Source organism: Pelophylax lessonae (assembly GCF_965119305.1).
Source record: "Pelophylax lessonae genome assembly, chromosome: 8".
NCBI classification, from domain to species: domain Eukaryota; kingdom Metazoa; phylum Chordata; class Amphibia; order Anura; family Ranidae; genus Pelophylax; species Pelophylax lessonae.
Window position 1 is genome coordinate 266,650,086 of NC_138775.1, and position 24,897 is coordinate 266,674,982.

A 24,897-nucleotide genomic window follows, 5' to 3' on the forward strand; every position below is an offset into this window, starting at 1 on the left:
ACATTGTAAAATGTTTGTTTACATTTATTTATGAGTGTATATATATATATATATATATATATATATATATATATATATATATATATATATATATATATACACACACACAGTATCTCCCAAAAATGAGTACACCCCTCACATTTTTGTAAATATTTTGTTTTATCTTAGTAGTGAGTGTACAGCTTATATAATAGTGTAAATTTGCTGTCCCCCTCAAAATACCTCAAAATACAGCCATTAATGTCTAAACAGCTGGCAATAAAAGTTAGTACACCCCTAAGTAAAAATGTCCAAATATAGGCACAATTGGCCATTTTCCCTCCCCAGTGTCATGTGACTCGTTAGTTATTATATTATATAGTTATAATATTGCATCATACCATTTTTAATGTGTGGTGGCTGAATTAGTCTTAGTTTTTCAGACTAAGAAAATCTTCAGCAAGGACAGAAAATACCTTGGGTTGTCACTTGTGGTGAGCTGAACAGCAAGAAAAAGGAATGCTATCTTTATTGTGTTCTCAACTAATCTCGCCACCCCTTATCAGTGCAGAAACAAGATCCCCTGGTACCCATAGCAAGGATGCCAACGTGCCCCCCCCCCCCAAAGAATTACTTCAATATGTATTACATTATTATTACTTATATAGCACCATCAACTTACATATATAGTGTACATTCACTTTGGCCCTGCCCTCCAAGAGCTTACAATTTAAGGTCCCTAACTCACATATAAACATAATAGGGCCAATTAACCTACCGGCATTACTTTAGAGTGGAGTTGGAAACTCATAGAGGCACAGGTAGAAGACAGAGGGAGAACATGCAAACACCAAGAGAGTAGTGCTGTGGTTGGGATTTGAACCAATGATCCCCAGTGCTGCTAGGCAGTAGTACTATCCACTTAGCCATTGTGGAGGAGGGGAGAGGAGAGGGGAGGAGAGGAGAGGGGAGGAGAGGGGAGGAGAGGAGAGGGGAGGAGAGGAGAGGAGAGGGGAGAGGAGAGGAGAGGAGAGGGGAGAGGAGAGGAGAGGGGAGGGGAGGGGAGGAGAGGAGAGGGGAGATGAGAGGAGAGGAGAGGAGAGGAGAAGAGAGGAGAGGGGAGGGGAGGAGAGGAGAGGAGAGGAGAGGAGAGGGGAGGGGAGGGGCCCCAAAGCTGTCAAACTAAAAGCTCAATCTTACAGAATATACAATTTCAAAAATCTTTCCATAGTATTGAATATCGTGTCTCTACTTGCTTGGAATGCACATGGTTCTTTACCTGCCTATACAGAATGACCTCCACAATTGGTCTTCTGATTGGGGTAAAGTTTCCATTAATCAGAGAAACCATCCATTCTATGGTGAGAACGTGTGGTCAATTCTCCTAAAGACCCTCTAACGACTTCTTAAAAGCACCCTTCTTGTTAACAGCCAAACCAGCTAAGCAACTACAACAAGCTGTCTCAGAGCTTTAAGGGACCCATGGTGTAAAACAAAGTGTCTGGTGTGCCACTAACAAGTTTATGTTTTAGATCAGCATTGCTGTAGATCAGTCTTTGTGAAAAACATCTTTCATTTTAAAGATCAAGCATTAAATTGAGAATTAATATATGGAGTGCCGATTTTCACAGTTACAGAGCAAAGATCTCCCAATATATGAGAATAGTCTCAAACTACAAAAAAAAAAAAAATGTCTTGGTGTAGGAAGGGGAAATCACCATTCTCAATGCCACTCCTCAGATCTGTAAATAATAAGTGTCCAAAAAAGAAAAAAGTTATGTGTGAAGAAAAATTCAGTTCATTTCAAAATAAACTCTTGTGCTTATGTACGGTTATGGATTTTAACCTCCTCAATGTAACTTCTAATCCATAATCACAAGCAACACACCAAAAATGGACAGCACTAATGGACGCAGAACCTTAAAAAATGCCCAGACGAGACCCTGAGATGCTCACTGTACAATAGAACCTGTGTTTGACCTACCACATGTGAGTGGCTTTTTAATTGTTTTATTAAACCTATGATCTATTGCACTTAGAGACGCTCTCCTGTTTCTTTATTCTGCATTCCAATTCAACGAGTTGCATAGTTGCCAACATTTGAAAAAAAATTCCAGGGACACTTTGCAGCACAGCTATCAATTACTTACCACACCCACTTCCCCGGAGCTCCGCCCACTCCTCATAATTAATCTCCGCCTACTTATCAGATTATAGGGTCTACTTCATAAAGAGAGAATTACAGGAAATTGAAAAGGGAATTGAAAACTTAAGGCCAAAGTAGCAGAGTTGGAATAATTCTCCCATTCAGCTGCACTACTTCTGCCTAAAGTTTAAAATTCTCATCACAATTCCCTGCAGTTCTAAAGTGTCAAATGTGCTCAGGTGTGACCATAGAAAAAATGTAATATGGAAATATAAATAAAGTGCAAGGTGTAAATAAGTATGATTATACTTATACTATCTGGTATAATTAGGTTTTATCGTACTTATTTACACCTAACACTTTATTTAGATTTACATATTACATTTTTTGTATGGTCACACCTGAGCACATTTCACACTTTATTCACCTGTCTTTGAATTCAGCCCTCTGTAGGGTGATAATTTTCATTTACATAAAACAATGTAGCATCCTTTCCTTCCTAACACATTACCCAGTCCATACCAGTATAGATCCTAACACATTACCCAGTCCATACCAGTATAGATTCTAACACATTACCCAGTCCATACCAGTATAGATCCTAACACATTACCCAGTCCATACCAGTACAGATCCTAACACATTACCCAGTCCATACCAGTATAGATCCTAACACATTACCCAGTCCATACCGGTATAGATCCTAACACATTCCCCAGTCCATACCAGTATAGATCCTAACACATTACCCTGTCCATACCATCCTAACACATTACAGAGTCCATACCAGTATAGTCCATACCAGTATAGATCCTAACACATTACCCAGTCCATATTATCCTAACACATACCAAGTCCATACCAGTATAGATATCCAGCATGAGATTTTTCCCATTGAGTATTGAGGTCTGTTTTCATTTTTTTGAGCAATATATATATATATATATATATATATATATACATGCACACACATACACATACACGGATATGTACACACATTTATCTAGAGCTAGAAAACTATATATATGTATCAATTAACAGGTGTATAAATTATATCTATAAAAAAACATTATTGATAGTAGTAATTAATGGAGTGTGAGGCCTCCAGCTTGTCGGAAGGTGCTCTGCCTCCCCCTGCTGGCGGATTTTGGAAAGTGCACCATGATGACACCCTGCCTTCGGTGACACGTTAAATTTGTGACAGGCGGGAAGAGTGAGCGGGTGGAGAGATAGACAACCTGCTGCCAGAACTACAACTCCTAGCTGGGGTGAGAGTGACACTGTGTGGCACAAAATTAAAAAAAAAAAAAAAATGTTTTTTTTTTTTGTGATTTACATTGTCCCTGATTAACAGGGACACTGTAAAATACCCGGGACAGGCTCCTATTTGCCAGGATTGTCCCGGAAAAAACGGGACAGTTGGCAGGTATGGAGATGACGTCCTCCTGAATGAGCTAGCCCTAAGGGAATGGACTTTGTTTTCCTATGTCCCAATAATTCAAGGTTGGATTTATTTATGATAATGGACTATAACTTTATAATGCATTACTGATTATTATTGTAGAGACTCTTGCCTGCAGCCAAATGTTTTTTTCTATATATGCCAACAATATCCCTTTGCTTGTGTATTCCTAGTTGATTCTTGGTGTGCTTTGTGAATTTTTTCCAGATCTGTGCAGTAATTCAGTGTGAGACTTTCCCTCTGTGCAGGAACTTCCTGTAATAAAGACCGCTCACTGTTGCTCTCTCTCCCTGTGCAGGGTGACTGGTCTCTGCCCCTCCTGTACTATTCTGCAGGTAACCTATAGTGGGTGGAGCTTGTTGGATCCATCCCACAACTCTGCTCACAGGCTATGTACAGCCTTCATAATTCATAAACGAAAGCAGAGCAAAGTGCAAGCTGTCAAACTGATAGCTCAGTACCACAGATTACACAGGGAGAATGCAGCACTCCCTATTTAATTATCAGGGCTCCATGATAGCCATGCACTGTGCTCTGTTTAGCAGCAACAGAGCTCCTGATACAGAATGGGCGGCTGTCACACTGACAGCAAAGCAATCCCTCAGTGATATATGCAGGGCTGAGGTGACAGCTATTGTTTGCCACTCTCACCATTTGCCAAGGAGTTCTGTAAGCAGGGAACCATACTGTGTTACTCATTGATTACAAATCTCCCCTTCGGGAAGAAATCACTCTACTTCAAGTAAATAAAGGGTCCCACCCCTTTCAGTTCTCTTCCACTTTTCCTCCCTCTTCTCTTGCAATCCCTTCCAATTACCACCCCACCCCTTCTGCTGCTCTTAGAATCCTTTCTACTTCCCATCCCAACTTTCCGCTGCTCTTACAATCCTTTCCACTTCCCATTCCACCCCTTTCATTTCTCTTGCAATCTCTTCCACTGTCTCCTCCATCTCTTCTCATTTCTTTTATATCTCTTTCACTTCCATTCGTATGACTTCCTTCCCTTTCCACTCTCTTTTGTTTCCATCGATTCTGCTTACCTTACTTTTTCTTTCCTTTCCCTTCTTCCCCTAAAAAGAACACCGTGGGCTTGATTTACTAAACCTGGAGCGTGCACTCTCCAGTTTTTGTACATCAACCCTTTGTAATTGAAACATTATTGATAGTAGTAATTAATGGAGTGTGAGGCCTCCAGCTTGTCGGAAGGTGCTCTGCCTCCCCCTGCTGGCGGATTTTGGAAAGTGCACCATGATGACACCCTGCCTTCGGTGACACGTTAAATTTGTGACAGGCGGGAAGAGTGAGCGGGTGGAGAGAGAGACAACCTGCTGCCAGAACTACAACTCCTAGCTGGGGTGAGAGTGACACTGTGTGGCACAAAATTACTAAATATATTTTATTGTGCTCTGGTTGCATGCACTGTTTGTCTAACCCAATCTTATTTTCAAGGATTTTGCCTTTTTCAGGCCTGTCAGTATTTTGACAACTTTTTCAAATGTGTCAGTGTTATTGAGGTCCAGGTTCAGTGTGGGTTATCACTGGATCCAAACAATTCGGAAGATCCCCTGGGTACCTTTCTTTTTCATTCCCGTTCATTTCCCTCCCAACTCTTGCACTTCTTTTACAATGCCTTTCACTTCCTATCCCATCCCTTTCACTTCTCATCCATTCCCTTCCACTTCTTTCCCACCATTTCCACCCCTTTTCACTTCCAATCCAACCCTTTCTACTTCTCTTTCAATCCCTTCTACTTTTTCCCCCTCTTTTCTTGCAATCCCTTCCTCTCCCCACCCCACCACTTCCACTTCTCTTGCAATCCTTTCCCCTTCCCATCCCACCCCTTCTGCTGCTCTTACAATCTCTTACAATTCCCATCACGCTGCTTTCCCAAACAGCCCAGCAGCTCTCCCAGATGTTGCACTACACCTTTTTTTTTTCAATCCCATTCACTTCTCCTCCCTCCTCTTCCAATTTGAATGCTCGGAACTCCAATTCCTTTCACTTCCTATCCCATCCCCTTCACTTCCCATTCACCCTTCCACTTCTCTTCCACTCTCTTTCACTTTACCTTCCTCTTCTCTTGAAAACCCATCCACTTCCCGTCCCATCCCTTCCACTTAACTTAAAACCCGTTCCACTTTCCATCCCATGTCTTCTGCTTCTTTTGCAATCCTTTCCACTACCCATCCCACCCCTTTTACTGTTCTTGCAAACCCATCCACTTCCTGTCCCACGCCTTCCCCTGCTTTTCCAATCATGTCCACCTCCCATCCCACCACTTACACTAGCACAACACAATCTAGCAGCTCCCCCTGGTGTAGCACTACACTTTTCCTTTTCAATTCCGTTCACTTCTCCTCCCATACCTTCCACTTCTTTCCCAATTACTTTCACTGCCTATCCTACCCCTTTCCCTTCCCATGTAATCTCTTCCACTACTTTCCCACCCCTTTCACTTTTTGCTTCTCCGTTACACTTTATCTTCCACTTCTTTTGCAATCGATTCCATTTCCCATCCCACCGCTTCTACTTCTCTTGTATTTCCTTCCACTTCCCATCCTATTCTTTCCAATTCTCTTACAATCCCTTCCACTTCCCATCACCTATTTTGCAATCTCTTCAACTTCCCATCCTATTCCTTCAACTTTTCCAACAATCCCTTTCACTTTGTACCCCACTGTGTCTAATTCTCTTGCAATCCCTCCCACTTCCCATACCACTCCTTCCATTGCTCTTGCAATCTCTTCCACTTCCCATTCCAACTCTTCCATTGCTATTGCAATCCTTTCCACTGCCCCTACCATCTCTTCTGATCTTTCACATCTCTTTCACTTTAATTCCCATGACTTCTTTCACTTTCCAATCCATTTTCTTTCCATCTACTGTATTCTGCTTACCTTACTTTTCTATCCTTTCTCTTTTTTCCCAAAAATAACTCTATGTAATTGAGATGAGAGTGGAGAAGGGGTTATTAGTCCATTTTTCACACTACTAAATATATTTTACTGTTGTCACCTTCTGTCCTGATAGAAAATCTGTTTGATGAGGGCACCAATAGCAATACAAACGCACTACACCTTTCTTTTTTTAATCCCATTCACTCCTCCTCCCATCCATTCCACTTCTTTTCCAATTCCTTTAACTGCCTATCCCACCCCTTTTACTTCCCCTCCAATCCCCTCCACTTATTTTCCAACCCTTTCACTTCCACTCAATTCCACATTCCCTTATACTTCTCTTGTAATCTCTTCCACTTCTCTTGCAATTCCTTCCACTTCCTATCCCACCGCCACCACTTTTTCAATCCTTTCTATTTTCCTTCCCTCTTCTCTTGCAATTCCTTCCATTTCTCATCCTGCCACTTTCACTTCTCTTGCAATCCCTTTCACTTCCCATCCCATTCCTTCCACTTCTTTTTCAATTCTTTCCACTTCCCATCCCTTTTCTTCCACTTCTTTTTCAATCCCTTCCACTTCTCATCCTATTCCTTCCACTTCTTTTTCAATCCCTTCCACTTCTCATCCTATTCCTTCCACTTCTTTTACAATCCCTTCCTCTTCCCACCCCACTGCATACAATTCTCTTGCAATCCATTCCACTTTCCATTCCAACCCTTCCATTGCTCTTGCAGACTCTTCCACTTCCCATTCCAACCCTTCCATTGCTATTGCAATCCATTCTTCTGCCCCTCCCACCTCTTCTGATTTCTTTCACATCTTTTTCACTTTTAATCCCAAGACTTTCTTCTCTTTCCACTCAATTTTCTTTCCATCTATTCTGCTTACCTTACCTTTCTGTCCTATTTCTTCCCTAAAAAGAACCCTATGTAATCAATATGAGTGGAGAAGGGGTCAGTAGTCCTTCCTCACTCTTCTAAATATATTTTATTGTTGTCACTTTCTGTCCTGACAAAAAGTGAGGGGAAATCTGGCCAATGAGGAGACAAAAGACAGGTTTGCACCATTCAAGGCAGACCTTGTAATGCTGTAGGAGGAACCAAATGAGGCTGCTTGTAGAGAGCTGGGTGCCTGCCAAGGTCCGCAACCAAAGGATGAGTACTCAGACAAAAGAGGCGATGGCACATCTAGCATAAAATCTTCATATTTATTGTAGATCCATTAAAATTGAGGACATGACATGCACTTGCAGCTCAAAAAACAATTTAGCAGACAAATTTTACATACCTGTGCTTAGTTATTGCTCTGACTAAGCATAGATGTGTGAAACGCGTCTGCTGAATTATTTCTTGAGCTGTGATTGCATGTCATGTCCTCGTTTTTAATGGATCTACAATAAATATGAATATTTTATGCTGGATGTGCCATCACCTTTGTTTCTCTATGGCCAATGAGGACACCAAGGCAAAAAAAAAAAAAGAAAACCACACACTACATGGGCTCTAACTGTTCTTTCTTTTATCATAAAATGAATGAAAATGTTATACCTGGAATTGAGGCTTTAAATAGTCTATAGTATCCATCATTAGACAATCCAGTAGTAACTAGACCCATTATCAGGGAAAACTTTGCCACTAGACTCCACGGAAGCATTCTTTCTTGTTTTCATGACATCTCTAACCACAAAATCAATGCCTTAATGTATTCAGCTTTGTGAATGAAGCTGGCTACACCGTGTCATACAAGAGCTATGGTATCTAATGTGGAGAGTATAATTTTCCTCCCCTGGTCCTTAATCACACATGTACAAGTTAATAGATTTTCTACCGTTGGCTGCCCATGGATGTATAGCCCTCCTTGAGATGGCCATTTTTCATCTCATGCAGTTAAAATGTGTTAGCTGCCAGTTAATGGCCTCCCTTGTTGTATAATTTATTGGTAAGGCTGGGCTAAAAGATGATAACACCCTCTCAGGATGGATTCTGTTCCGCCAGTTCTTTACTCAAGGCTGCTACAATAAGTTCTGCAAGGAACAGTAAATCTTAGCCATTTTTTTACAGGCTTATAACTGTGTCCTGGGTTGCATCATACTTCCTTTCCTGTCAATGCGCTAAACATGGACAACATTTTAATTATACAACTTGCTGTTGCAAGACACAATTTTGCCATAATGCTAGAACTGACCCTGTAAGTTGTTCTATTGATTTTGCTGTAATCTGTTTGATTTGCTCTTTTAAGAAATACATCTGGTGCCTTAAATTGCAATGCTTAGACTGCTGGTACAACAAGAGAGCAACAATACTATAAATACAAAAAACTTGCCAGCCTGTTGATAGGACATCTCTGATAAAATGTGGTCCACTATGCTGGTTGGATATTCTGAAAGATTATGCTATTGGTGGATGCTCTTTATTATTTAAAAAACCCAAGAACAAAAATCTCATATATTGCAGCTTACCAGTCTTTAGATGTGGTGGCTGCATTCATTTTCTTTTTCTGAACTTTTTTTTGCTTTTATTTTCATCTGGTGATACTGTCAGTGACATACTTCCTGTCCTAGTATGATAATGCACACTCACTGTGCTGTATCTATGGGGGAGCAGTTTTGCCACCCAAGGACCGAACAACAGAAAAGCCACCCCACTCTTCATTTATTGAACTGGCTTAACAAAAAACTTACAATTGTGTTTTTAACAGGCAAAAATAAATGCAGAAGAGACTTACTTTGCTAGGGTGTACATACACTTTAAAGGACAAGTTGAGCTGTTGAGCTAAAGGAAAAGTTGTGCTGTATCTATGGGGGAGCAATTTTGCCATCCAAGGACTGAATGACAGAAAAGCCTCCCCAACTCTTTATTTATTGAATTGGCTTAACAAAAAACTTCCAATTGTGTTTTTAACAGGCCAAAAATAAATGAAAAAGAGACATACTTTGCTAGGGTGTACATACACTTTGACCATTCAATAAGCTAATGTCAATCCTGTGTCCAGTCCTCCAAGGAAGCTATTCCCAACCAGGATACCATGGAATCCTAGTGCTCCTCCAGAGGTTGCTACGGATCTTGATGGTGCTTGCGTGTGGTCAATGCCTTTTGGCAAAGCCAGCTGCATGACACCAATGATCTTTTTTTGCTGCATATAAGGGGGGCATCCTTCACAATGGCCACTGATGTGTGGTTTTAGCAGGGGTTCCCTAAGACGTGAAAATTATTTCAAGGGTTCAAAGGCTGAGAAAGCTGTTCTAGGATAAAATGCAATAATTCAAAACGACTTTTACTTCTTCCCCAGCCTCAGCTGCTGACACTAAACTAAAAAAAAAATATATATATATATGCTCAAGTAGACATTCTTAACTTAGAAAAATCTCTTCTATTGCCCTTATCCTCCAAATCTTCAAATTCCTTTTTTTGCTGTTGTGATCTGACTTTCTGTTAGAGTGTGGCTACATTCAGGCACCTTGGTCCTACTGTAGGAACAACAACCACTGGTATCCTCTGTGAAGTCAGAGAGAAGCAGGGCTGCAATGGAAGGAACTGCGGTGTACGGAGGATAAGACAGCCTGGAACCAGCATCCTAATGTAAGCTCAGAACACGTTTCAGAAGAACCCTTAACTTTCTTCATTAGCCTCTTAGTGGTTGCGGCTTTTGCCAATCCACGCTCACATAGGTGCTCCTGCATTGCCTCTGCAGCAGCTTGCTCTCCATCCAGCCTCCAGCAGTTTGAGCCATCCATCTGCCGGTGACAGAGGACAACTTTCTACTTTGACATGCCTGTTATCTCCCCCACAATGTGACTGCATTACCTTATGCTTTGAATTTCAACCACTTAAAGGAGTTGTAAAGGCAGAAGGTTTTTTATCTTAATGCATTCTATGCATTGGGATAAAAAGCCTTCTGTGTGCAGCAGCCTCAGAGCACCCCCTAATACTTACTGGAGCCCCATCCCTGTCCAGCGATGTCCACAAGTCCCTCGGCTGTCCGGGACTCTTCCTCCTGATTGGCTGAGACACAGCCCCAGCGCCATTGGCCCCCATGGCTGTCAATCAAAGTCAGTTAGCCAATCAGGAGGGAGAGGGGACAGGGCTAAACCGAAGCTCCATGTCTGGATGGACACACGGAGCTGCAACTCGGCTCGGGTGCCCCCATAGCAAGCTGCTTGCTGTGGGGTCACTCAACAGGAGAGAGGGGCTAGGATCAGCAAAGATGGACCCGAGAAGAGGAGCATCCAGGCTGCTCTGTACAAAACCAATTGCACAGAGGAGGAAAGTATAACATGTTTGTTAATTAAAAAAAAAAAAAAACAAGACTTTACAATCACTTTAATAAATTAGATTACTTTTACACTATATTGGACTCTTTGGCACCTCTCTTCGCTCTCTGACTATCAACCCTGGATAGTATGTAGATACAATGTAACTGTTTTTACTATCTTCCAAGCTCATAATTGCCAAAATTCTAAATAAATTCTTAGGGACACTTTTGTTTACAGTATGTAGGCAGAGTATTATTTTAATATGGGGTGGGGCATTCATTTGTAGGCGTGGTCTAGAAGGGATGAAAAAATGTGGCGTGCTTAGCGCGCCTTGCGAAAGGTTACTGGGGCTTAAATGATGCTAAATATATGGCGTGGCTTAAATAGGGGTGTGGTTAAATAGAGTCTGAGATGACTTACATAGTGGAGAATGTGGTAATATATAGCGAAAGAATAAAGAGAAAGAAGGATGGAGGGAGAGAGAAAGAAAGAGAGAAAGAGGGATGGAGGAAGGAAGAAAGAAAGAAAGAAAGAAAGAAAGAAAGAAAGAAAGAAAGAAAGAAAGAAAGAAAGAAAGAAAGAAAGAAAGAAAGAAAGAAAGAAAGAAAGAAAGAAAGAAAGAAAGAAAGAAGATTTAGTGGTACAATTCCAAGCTCTCAGAAAACAACAGTCACAGAGGATGAATATTTATTATTTTTAGGCATATGTCACTACTCCAAGGCTAGCATCATGTTCTTAAAGACAAAAAAAATTACCATTGAGTCGCAGAAACAGTTTCCTCACTTCATGCTTATTTTCTTTCAGCTTCTTTGCAGAGCAGCTCCATGCCCGGACAGCGCACCCACTGGCTGCGACTCCCACCCCACCCAGCTGACCATGCGGGCGGGCCCGGATGAAACCTTTGCCGACTATCCGCGTGCTGCATCGGTTGACTCCCCTAGCCCAGTCTGCCCCTGCCCATGACAAAGCCTATTTTTTGGCATTCTGCCTGGGACAGGCTAAGACCGGGACATCGGTCTGATTTCCGAATGTCCCGGGCAGATCGGGACAGTTGCAAACTATGCCAAGTTCCATCAGTAAAGTGCAGCAACTCTGTGTGGACATTCCTTCTTTTAGGGATAAAAAGGTTAACGGCTGGGAATGTAAAGAGGAGGCCTCTGGCATGGAGTGGGCTCATGATAAGAGAGGGTTAAAGCCTCAAGCAGGAGGGTCACTGTTCTAGCAGGAGAGGAAGTGAGGCAGGGACTTGTGCTCTTGGTGTCCAATTCTAGGCATTCGCAAGCCACCCTTTCATACATTTAATCAAATCAGTAAGGGGATTTCAATCACTGGGTGTATAAATAAAGGCACACTAATGCCAACCAGTGCAATTTATTTAGAAAATTGGGTGCAGAGAATGGAAATTAGGGGATTGGCATAATAACCAGCTGACAGGCCCTTTCAAAAGGAAAGGCCAGCAATAGCTGTCCACATAATCACTTAGTACAGGTTTCCTTTAAGGATCTGCAATTTCAAGAAAGTAAAGGTCAGCCATCGGCACAGCAAATAAAAAAATAAAGGTCAGGATGCAGAGCATGTATTAAATAATCCTAGCAGAAATAATTATAAAGACAACAAATAAAACTCTCAAAAATTTAAATATATAGAATTTTACTTATACTGTAACCGCAGCGGTAAAAGATTCAGAAGAGTGGAAACACCCGTTAAAGCTAAACTCCAAGATAAATACACAGAGGAAATAGAATACTGCATGGGTGTGATTTTACCTGCCAATTGCCAAACAGCGGCGGACGGTCCATAATGGGCGCATGGGCGCCGCCCCCCTATCCCTATGCACCAGCCCCTAATCTCCATGTGGGGTGCCGGACACATGTATTTCTATGAGTTTTTTCTTTTTTTTAGATGCACATGTGCCTGGAGCTCTAATTTGTTTAAAAAAAGTTGGGCTCGGGGCCCACCTACTTGTGACATTAGCGAATGTTGATTCGCTGTTGTCTTCCTGCTTCTCCTCCTGGCCAATCAGGACAGGAAGCAGGTCCTGAGACTGGATTGGCCGGGAGGAGAAGCGACTGGATTGACTGGGAGGAGAAGCGACTAGATTGGGCAGGGAGAAGAAGCTGGGGAAGCGGCCCACGATCTGGATGCGGTAAGTGCGGGGCTGGCGGGCACTGCCTACTACTTCTGCCTGTGCCGGCCGCTGCCATCTGCATCCAAGGAACCTTTACCTATACCTCCCAGCGGGCACTGCATATATACTGTGGGCTGGCTGGCGGACATGCGGTAGACGGACGAGCAGCCTGGGGGGGGGGTATTTTGTTTGCCGCCCCCCAAAAATGGAGCACCAGCCACCACTGCTGCCAAATTATTTTGTATTTCTGTCCACCCAGTCCTGAGATACACAGCACTGCTGCACAGCACAGTCTTGTCTGGCAGGACGGAAGACCCCATTTTTCTTTGTTGCATTTCAGGAACACTTACAGGTCTTGTTCCTCCCCCAGCCTGTGACTGTCAAGTTCAGTCATTCTCTGTCATTCTGCTCTTTCCTCCTATCAGCACATGCCATAAACTGATTAAAGCAGTACTAAACCCAAAAGCAAACATTTATTACATTGCAGCTTACCGACCCTTAGATATGGAGGCTGCATTTATTTTATTTTGTAGCCTCTCTTTCTTTTATTTTTACTTGGTGAACCTGCCAGTAAGACTGTTGTTTTTCAAAAGAACAAGCTGTCATGTTGATGTAGCAGTTACAGGGATGAGACAAACCATTTACTATTGACAAGGGTGCTTACAATGATTAGCTTTATGTAAAACCTTTAGGCCCCTTCCACACTTGAGCAACTTTGCTTTGACTTTGCTGCAACTTCAATGTGACTTGAAGCAATGCCTGTGTAATCTGGAAGTCTATGAATCTCAAGTTGCATCAAAGTCGGACCAAAGTAGTGCAGGGACTATTTTGATGTTACTGCGATTTGAAGTCACAAAGATATGAATTGTACTCATTGGAAATCATGGGGCACTACTTGTCATGCGACTCTGCAGTCCCAAGTGGCAGGACAAATCGCACAAGTGTGAAAGGGGCCTTATGAAAACAAACCCCAAAAAACTGATTGCCATAACTGCTTATAAAGTATTAGCTGAAGTTTGGCTTCATTCTGTATGTGTATCTAAATCTGCTAGTACATCTAACACTCCCTTTCTCCAGGAATGACAATGCACTGTTCAAGGTGTCTCTGTGCTCCTTCATCCAGAGTGGAGGCACTCTAATATAGGAGGTGTGTTACTGGCTAAATGACCAGGGTAAAACAGAACAAAAAAGCCTAAAAAAGAAAACTAAGGCAGCCACCATGTCTAATAATTGGTAAGCTGCAATATTTAACATTTTTGATTTTGGTTTTAATACCGCTTTAACTCCTCATGCTGCTTCTTCACCTCCCAGTCTGATCTCTGCTGTACACAGGGTTGCAAGAGGCCTATACCAAATCAGATTACACTGATTGCATTTATAACAAATTACTTAAAGATCAGACCTTTTTATTGCACTTGTTTACAAGTAAAAATCAGTATTTTTTTGCTAGAAAATTACTTAGAACCCCTAAACATGATTTTTTTTTTTTTTTAGCAGAGGCCCTAGAGAATAAAATGGGCGGTCGTTGCAATTTTTTATGTCACATGGTTTTTGTGCAGCAGTTTTTTAAATGCAATTTTTTTGGAAAAAAATATTCTTTAATGAACTGAAAAAAACACAAAATATACCCCAATCTTTTGTAAGATATGAAAGAATATGTTATGCAGAGTAAATAGATCCCTAACATGTTGAGGGGTAGGCAAAGTGTCCGCACACGGACACTGGTGCCTGTGAGCGGTCCTTGCAGGGTCCGCTACGGCCGCCGTGGACTTTTTTGTCTCTGACTCACTGAGAGTCATTTTAGACCCTCAGGGAGCGATGGACTGGTCTGCTTTAAGGGGGATCTATTGCCTCGTTTTCACTGAGCAGATTGGTTCGGGTCGGTTCGGCACAGTACGCTAATTTGAGTGTTTCCATTATGAAAGTGGCCCATACAACCGAACCAAACCGCACCATTCCTGGTCCTGCTTCAGATGTAGGACCATAGGAAATGGTACGGTTAGGGCGGAGCTACTGGTGTCACACGATAGATTCCACTGATTGGCGGATAGGAAAACCTCAATGCTCACGTCAAATGAAAGAGCAAAACAAACACCTCATTTGGTGTAAACCCCGCATGGTCCCTGGTGGCCCGACTTGCAGTGGAAACGCTCACCGGAATAGACCGGACCATTCTAACCCTTCCAAACTGTACCGACCCGAACCGTTCCGCTCAGTGGAAACGAGGCATATATGCGAACCCTGGCCTGCCCTAAAGGGGATATATATGGGAAGGGGGACCCTGGCCTAGCCTGCTCTAAGGGGTATCTATATGGGGGCCTTGGCCTGGCCTGCTCTAAGGGGGATCTATATGAGAGGGGGACCCTGGCCTGGCCTGCTCTAAGGGTGATCTATATGGAGGCCCTGGCCTGGCCTGCTCTGAAGGGAGATCTATGGGGAACCTGCCCTGGCCTGCTCTAAAGGGGGGTCTATATGGAGAACCCTGGCCTGGCCTACTCTAAAGGGGGATGTATGGGGGAACCTGCCTGACCTTGCCTGCGCTAAAGGGGGTTCTATAGGGGACCTGCCCTGGCCTGCTTTAAAGGGGGATCTATATGGGAGACCCTCACTCTGACCTGCTCTAAAGGTGGATCTATAGGGGACCTGCCTGCACTAAAGGGGAATCTATAGGGGACCTGCCTGTGCTAATAGGGGATTTATGGAGGACCTGCCCTGGCCTGCTCTAAAGGAGGATGTATATGGGGGACCCTGGTCTGGCCTGCTCTAAAGGGGGATCTATGGGGGACCTCTCCTTGCCCATGCTGCTGCTGCATCTCAATACAACCGAAAAATATAAGGTAAGATTTTTGAAAATCTTTTAAACAGTTTATAACAGTATACCAACAAGCAGTCTTTATATAAACATTATTTTCTAACCTATTTGTACTTGTAGAACTAGGCCAGAGAGTAGACAGAAAGTGTTTTTTGAAGGTTTCAGTTCGAAATGTACCATGGTGTCCTTCACTAAGGTCTGCACTTTGGAAAATGTCTGCCGCAGCCTTGGTCTGTGCCTATCCCTGGTAAAAAGAATAGTTCTCTACAAAAAACTCGCCTGTGCAGGTAAGGGATGTTTGTAGAATAAAAACACACCATGCAGCTCTGACTAGAGATGAATAATACCCTTGCTATAGGTGTAGGCCATTTACATATCTAATGAAGCCATACTGCCAGGATGTTGCTAAGTATTCCCAGGATGTTACTAAATATTCCTAGGACATTGCTAAGTATTTCCAGGGCATTGCTAAGTATTCCCAGAACGTTGCCAAGTACTCCCAGGATGTTACTAAATATTCCTAGGACATTGCTAAGTATTTCCAGGACGTTGCTAAGTACTCCCAGGACGTTGCTAGGTGAGGCCTAGTCATCACTGCTCACCTCCACCATCACAGGAGTGAGCTCTTTCTCGGATTCCAACCCCCTCACATACTCTTTCTCTCCCCTGATCAGGGCTGGGACAAGGGGTGGGCAGGAGGGGCGGCTACCCTGGCTACTGTGGTATCATGTGAGGTGCGGAGGTACCACAAGGAGATTGGGGGCAGGGGGGGGATTTGTGCTGAGAAGGGGAAATTGGGGGCGGCAGGAGGTGAGAAGGAATGTTCTAGGAGGAGAAATTGTGGGAGGTGTGCTAGGAGTAGTGATTTGGGGGAGATTTGTGTTAAAAGGAGGGATGGGGGGAGTCGATTTGTGTTAGAAGGGGGGATATGGGAAGTTTGTACTAAAAAAGATAATATTGTGGGGGGGGGGATTTGTGCTAGGAGAGTTTTTTTTTTGGGGGGGGGGGGATTTGTGCTAACAGGAATGTTTGAGGGGCATTATTTGTGCTAGAAGGGAAAATTTGAGAGGGGGTGGAATTTGTGCTAGGATGGAGAATTGGAGGGGGGGGGGGGTTGCTAGTAGGGGGAAATCAGAGTGGGGAGGATTTGTGCTGGGGGAGGGGGGAATTGGAGGGGTAAAGGATTTGTGCTAAGAGGAAAAAAAAAATTTTTTTGGGTGGGGGGGGGGGGGGGGGAATTTGTGCTGGGAGCATATGCAGAATAAGAGGATTTGAGCTGAGGGGGGTGGGGGGAAGATATGTGCTGGGAGGGGGGAATCATAGGAGGGGGTAGATTTGTACCGGGAAGAGGGGCAATTTATGCAGGTTAGTGCACATTTTTTCTTGGGAGGAGGGGAATTTTGCTGACACATAATGCTCATACATCTTGGGGGGGGGGGGGGGCACAATTTGGCATGATCGCCCTGGGCTCTGGATAACCTTTTCCTGGCACTGCCCCTGATACAGTAGCTCTGAGCTCAGCATCTAAGAGCCGGCTCCTGTGATGGTGGAGGTGAGCAGTGATGACTAGGCCTCGCTTAGCAAACTCCTGGGAATTAGGGATGATCGAACGGTTCGGGTCGACCATCGGTCCGAACCCGAACATTGACTGTTCGAGGTTCGGCCGAATTTAGAACTTTTTGCTGAAAAAGTCCGGAATTCGGCAACCAGAACCGACCAAAATGCAATGGGACAGGAACTGGGCTTTAAAAGCCTGTGATTGGACCAGAACCATCAGTAAAAGCCAATTGAGGGGGCAGGAGAATGCTAGGAATGTGATTGGAGTGACTAGGGGGTCCAGAGGCCAATCATTAGTGAATACGCCCCCCAGTATGTAAGATAGCCCTGCCAAATTCCTAGCATTGTAATACAGGGACGTGGAAGAGAGTGGAAGCAGTTCTGTTACTTCTGCTTCAAAAGTGTCATTTAGCAATTATTAGTGTGAGGAAAGGGATATCTAGTGTAGTTAGGGTGCTATTTTCCACTTTAGTTAGATTCAAAAATCTAGTTTCTGTAGGGAAAGTGTTAAGTGCCAGGGTGACCGTAGTGTAGTGTAGGGTGAACTGACACTGACTGCTATGGCAGGGTGACCAAACCCTTCCATTTCAGGGTGACCGCTATAGAGAAAAGATCGTTTCTCTTAGGTGACTTATAGAACAGCGATATGGCTTCTCGCCTGTCAGCCTGCTTTTTGCTGCAGGCGTTTATAGGGCTTTTTTGAGGACATGTTTGGAGTCAGGCATGACATCTGAACTTCTGTGTAGGGGTATATATACACACACATGTCTGTATATATATACACATACACATATATAGGTGTGAAAATAGCAGAACACTATGCTTGCGCTAATGAAATAATTAACAGGCATATGGCTCCGCTCCTATCACACCTATATGTGTGTATGTGTATAAATACATATAAGTGTGTGTGTATATATACCCCTATACAGAAGTTCAGATGTTTTGCCTGCCTCCAAAGACCCCAAAAAATGCCCAAAAAAACGCCTGCGCCAAAAAAAAAAAAAACGCCCAGTTGTGTTATTGCAGGCTTTTTTTGGGCATTTTTTTGGGGTCTTTGGAGGCAGGCAAAACATCTGAACTTCTGTATAGGGGTATATATACACACACACACTTATATGTATATATACACATACACATATATAGGTGTGAAAGTAGCAGAACACTATACTTGCGCTAATGAAATAATTAACACCCATATGGCTTCTCTGCTATCACACCTATATGTGTGTATGTGTATAAATACATATAAGTGTGTGTGTATATATACCCCTATACAGAAGTTCAGATGTTTTGCCTGCCTCCAAAGACCCACAAAAAATGCCCAAAAAAACTTATATGTATTTATACACATACACACATATAGGTGTGAAAGGAGAGAAGCCATATGGGTGTTAATTATTTAATTAGCGCAAGTGTAGTGTTCTGCTACTTTCACACCTATATATGTGTATGTGTATATATACATATAAGTGTGTGTGTATATATACCCCTACACAGAAGTTCTGATGTTATGCCTGCCTCCAATAACCCCCAAAAAATGCCCAAAAAACCGCTTGCTACAAAACCGGCAAGGTGTGAAAATAGCGGAGCCATATCCCTGTTCTATAAGTGTTCTAATACAAACAATCTTATTTTTCTGGTTCTGGACATGCTACAGAGCTGAAACTTCACAGGTACACTTTTTAGACCCCCCCCCCCCCCCCCGACACTAAATCCTAAGAAATCTCATTTTTTTTCAATAATTTTTTCAATAATTGTCTCTCTATCAAAAATGACAATTTGTAAGAACTTTTTTGTGTGATTAATAGTCTCTGGGGCATGACCCAGAACCCTAGGCACTTTTTAGGGGCATTTATTGGGTTTTAGGGCTTTAAAATGGGGTTTTTTGATTACCGAAGAAGTTCGGGTCCCATTGATTTCAATGGGGTTCTGAAATCCTGGTCGAACCTAACTTTTGAAAAGTTTGATCATCCCTACTGGGGATTCTTAGCAACTTCCTGGAAGTATTCCACTCAGGCTTCATGAGTTATGTAAATGGCCTACACCTATAGCAAGGACTTTATTCAACTTCAGTCAGAGCTGCACAGTTTGTTTTTATCTACAGATTCTTCTTATCTGCATAGGCAATTTTGTGGTAAAGGTGAACTATTGCTTTAACACTTGTGCAACCTAAAAGTCACATGATTTTGCCTCAATTTTTCTGCGATTTTTTGCAGCTATTTTGACTGGGCTTGAAGCAATGTCTGTGTAATCTTGAGGTCTATGGACCTCAAAACACATCAAAGTCGGACCAAAGTACTTTGAAGTTGCGGCGTCTTGAAGTTGCACAGATACGAGCAGTACTAATTGGAAATCTCGGCGTACTAAAAGTGTAAAAGGGGCCTAAAAGGCAAAACTTTTTTTTATAGTTTTGTAGAGTGGAGAGGGATTACAACACCTGACAGTTTTTTTTGCAGTCTGTGTCCCCACTAGGCACATTTACCCTATTTGTCCTGATAAAAGTTACTCTGCTGTATGGACCAATGAGGAGAGAGAGACCTGGGGGAGCCTCTGCTCTCATGCACATCGCTGGATCGGGAGGGGGCTCAGGTAATTATAAGGGGGAGGAGGGCTCCGGGGGAGCTGCACCCAGAAGGTTTTTTTAACTTAATGCAGGGAATGCCTTTACAACCACTTTAAACCATAAGTGGGATATACTTTTATGAATAAACAGATACCACTTTTTGTCAATGTATAGATATTTCTGCTTATGAATTAAAAAGTTATTTTATCCACTGAAATCTTTTGACCATAAAGGCATGATATATATCCTCATTATTTGATTTTAAATGTATCTATTTTAACAGTGTTTTTTTTTTTTTTGGCTGTGTTTTTGGCCTTTTGTTATAGAAAACAGCAGACTGCAGTTAGCATTGGTGGCAGCACTCAGGTTCACCTGTAAGGCCCCTTTCACACGGGGTGGATCTGTTTTGACGGACTCCGCTTGCTCAACTGGGATCACTTCATTGATCCCTGCTGTGCAGGCGGATGACAGGTCCTTCTCCGCTTACTGTGCAGAGACCGACCTGTCAAGAGTCCCACTCTTCTCTATGGGGAGATGGGATGAAAATAGGCAGCCTGTCCGTTTTTATCCGATCCCATCCTTTCTGACCCGCAGGACGGATGGCGAACGTATCGCCACCCTCTGTTTTCAGTGGATCTTGTTTGATCGGAAGCCAGGTGGATGTCAGGGGACAAATGTCTGCTGACATCTGCCTCCCCGTAGAGGTCAACAGGTGGCCCGATCAGGTCCACCTGAAAAACGGACAGGATGACCCGATTGGTCCTGTTGTGTGAAAGGGGCCTTAGTGTGTGAGTCTGTGAGTGTTTTGTATAGATGAATAAATACTTATGTGGGAGATATATTTGTCAGCTATGATTAAGCCTTGATGTAGAATGAAACGCGTTAGCTGTGAATGCTGTATTCCCCTTTATGTTGTAAAGATGATTCAATGAAGGCTTCTAAAGGTGATTTTATGGATTTGTGGCCGACCAAAACCCTTTTTTTTCAGTTTCAGTTTCAGAATACTTTATGAATCCCAAAGGGAAGTTATGTCAGGGTGCCAGGAAACCAAACGGGGATGCAAGTACAAATAAAGCAGTTTATTACTACAACAACAATAAATGTACAGCAAGAGTGAGAAGCGAAATCAGGAACAGCCGGGGTCAAGTCCAGAAGCGGGTAGTCATCCAAGCCGGGATCGAGTTCAGAAGCGGGTAGTCATCTAAGTCGGGATCGAGTTCAGAAGCGGCTAATCATACAAGCCGGGATCGAGTTCAGAAGCGGCTAGTCCTCTAAGCCGGGTTCGAGTCCAGAAGCGAGTAGTCATCTAAGTCAGGGTCGAGTCCAGAGGTGGGTAATAATCCAAGCTGGGGTCGAGTCCAGTAGCAGGTAGTCTGCCGATGCCGGATCATCTGCCGATGCCGGGTCACCTGCCGATGCGGGATCGAGAGCCAAGCCTGGTCATACATGGAGGAACACAGAGAACAGAAGACTGCTAGCAGTGATGCACCTTGGAGCACCAACACCAAGGGCAAGGACTGCAAGCCAACAGGTAATATATATATATATATATATATATATATATATATATATATATATATATATATAGTCAGGTGCAGAGATGTATAGTAACTAAGTAGAACTACTTCACTACTGTACTTAAGTACCGAAAGGCGGTATCTGTACTTTCCTAGAGTAGAATTTTTTTCTCCTACTTGCACTTTTACTTCACTACATTTTTTCGATGATTTCAATACTTCTACTCCGATATTTTTTTTTGTGCTGCATAGTTACTCGTTACAATTATAAAAATTACCACTGCCAGAACAGTAGATGGCAGGTTTCATGAAGCTCAAAACATGTGTATTATCAGCGCATACGAAAATAAATGCTACTGTATGTATAAATAAAAGCTGCATTTGAAATAATAAAAAACAATATGATGTTCAAACTTTTGACTTCTTTCTTTAATAACTACATAGCACAGTACTTGTACTTTTACTTTCAGTACTTGAGTAGCAAAATTAAAAAAAAAAATACTTGCAATACTTAAGTACAAAAAATGTTGAATACTTTAGTACTTCTACTCAAGTCACTTTTTGATCGAGCACTTCCACTTCTACTCAAGTCACCTTTTGATCGAGCACTTGTACTTTTACTCAAATATGGGTTTCGAGTACTTTATACAACTGGTCAGGTGTGCAACATCATCATAGAGTGACGCCCAGGCAGCCGGCAAGTGATGATGCAAACAGAGTTTATAAGAGACATCAGTCTGCACATGTCCAAGATGGCTGCCAGCAGGAAGTCCTGTGATTTGCTGTGCTGTATGCCCCATAATGCACCCTGCTGTGTGCGCCATAACGTGCCCTTCTGTATGCCTTGTGCCCTATAATGTGCCCTCCTACCCCATGTAATGTGCCCTGCTGTGCCCCATAATGTGCCCTACTACCCTATGTAACATGCCCCGCTGTGCCTCTAATGTGCTCTCTTACTCCCATGTAATATACCCTGTTGTGCCCCATAATATACCCTGCTGTGTGCCCCCAGGGCAGCCATTAGAAATGTTGGGACCCCTTACCCAGCTTTAGGCCTGAGCCCCCCCCCCCCGTCTGTGTCAATCTACACAACATTTCTCTGTACTTGCGGATCTTGCTGACATCAGGGCCCCCCCCCAGTGAGGCCAAACCCGCCTACAGACAGCTGCACGATGTCCATAGCTCCTGGATTGCAGCAGACCTGTGTGTCTTACAGTCACACAGGATGCTATGGCAGGAGCCAGGCAGGGCTGTGGCAACCGCGGCTGCAACTAATAAAATCCACCCATGGGTGCAGTGTGTCAGTGCACATTGGGCCCCATCCCCCTTGGGGCCCGTTGCACCCATGGATGATATGCCACTGCTTGGGTCCCTCGGGATGCCTGGGCCCCCTACATGGGTATGGGCTGCCCCCCCTTGATGGTGGCCCCGTGTGCCCCATAATGTGCCCTGCCTTGTGCCCACAATGTCTTCTGCTGTGTTTCCCCAAAAGTGCCCTGCTGACCCCAAAAATGTGACCTCCTACCCACATGTAATATGTCTTGCTGTGCCCCACAATGTGCCCTGCTGTGTGCTCCAAAATATGCCTTGCTGTGTGCCTAATAATGTGCCCTCCTACCCCCATGTAATATGCCCTGCTGTGTCCCATAATGTGCTCTGCCCCACAACTTGGCCTCATGTTTTGGCCTAATTGGTGGTATCTTGTGGATGGTCATGGTGGGGTTCCTGTAAAAGAAACGAAAATATAAATTATTTCTCATGTTTTACTACATTGGTGTCATTAAAAGCTAGAAAAGACAATCTCTGAGCCTGAGCAGCTGGGCCAAGACAGAGGCAATGGTGGCAGATGCCTATGAAGCATATTGCAGTCCTGCTGCCCTTCCTCATGAAGAGCTCCTATGAAGTGGGGTTCAGATTTGGCAACCAAACTTCAGTATAGTTCATCAATAGGGATGATCGAACTTTTGAAAAGTTCGGTTCGACCAGAACACCTGAACTTCCCGAAAATTCGTCCCGGATTTCAGCACCCCATTGAAATCAATGGGACCCGAACTTCGGTAATCAAAAAACACCATTTTGAAGCCCTAAAACCCAATAAATGCCCCTAAAAAGTGCCTAGGGTTATGGGTCATGCCCCAGGGACTATTAATCACACAAAAAAAAGTTCTTAAAAATTGTTGTTTTTGATAGAGAGACAATTATTGAAAAAATTATTGAAAAAAAAAAAAATGAGATTTCTTTGGATTTAATGTCTGGGGGGGGGGTCTAAAAAGTGTACCTGTGAAGTTTCAGCTCTGTAGTATTTCCAGAACCAGAAAAAATAAAAGATTGTTTGTATTAGAATTGCAGTAGAGCAGGCATAGGGCTCCGCTATTTTCACACCCGGCCGTTTTTGTTGCAGGCGTTTATTGGGCTTTTTTGTGGACGTCTTTGGAGGCAGGCATGACATCTGAACTTCTGTGTAGGGGTATATATACACACACACACATATATGTTTATACACACACATACACACATATAGGTGTGAAAGTAGCAGAACCCTATGCCTGCGCTAATGAAATTATTTGCAGGCATAGGGCTCCGCTCCTATCACACCTATATGTGTGTATGTGTATAAATACACATATGTGTGTGTGTATATATACCCCTACACAGAAGTTCAGATGTTATGCCTGCCTCCAAAGACGCCCAAAAAATGCCCAAAAAAACGCCTGCAACAAAAACGCCCAGGTGTGTTGTTGCAGGTGTTTTTTTGGGCATTTTTTGGGCGTCTTTGGAGGCAGGCATAACATCTGAACTTCTGTATAGGGGTATATATACTGTGAGGGATTAGCTCGGTGGCGGGTGTGGATGACCCCTTGGGGGCTGTTTTTTCCCAGAGAGGTAGCCGACAAGTGCTTGCAAACAAACAGTGTGGTTTATTAAATGGTGTTTTCTTCACCAGGCTGTATGCAGCAAAACATCCAAAATAAAATAAAACAGAAAATAAATCCTTGCCTCTGTGGGCGGCTACCTTCTCACAACTGGAACCTGCCTAAGTGTCTGTCTCCAACCTACCGTCGGGCAGACTTCCTTGTCCTACAGTGGACACTCAATAGTGCTTTTATAATAGTTTCACAGGGCAACACAGTCCTTTTGTTTCTTTCACACAGAAACACTTCGTCTTCTCACCTTTGAGACGTATTCACCCTTGGTTACCGTCCCGGGCACACATCACTCCGGGGGGTCTTCTCCCAGGCCCACACATCCTGTCGGGAGGCACACGCTGACTGTCCTCCTGCTCCCAGCCCACATGGCTTCAGGATGCAGCTTCTGGAGGCAGCAAACAACAGGAATTTCTCTGAACAAATTATAGAGCCTTAACTCCCTCATTCTGAACAGGTGAAGGCCTTTCAACTTCCTGCTGGCTAGCTCTGTAGCCAACACCCTAAATTAATTAATGGACTTCTCAATCAGGTGGAAAATGTATCTCCTTCCTGTGACTACATTCCCAGATTTAGCTGACTTCCTGTCACATACCCCCCCCTCTTGTTTCAACCCTAGGGTTGGGACACATATTTCCAGGCACGCATGTGTCAGGC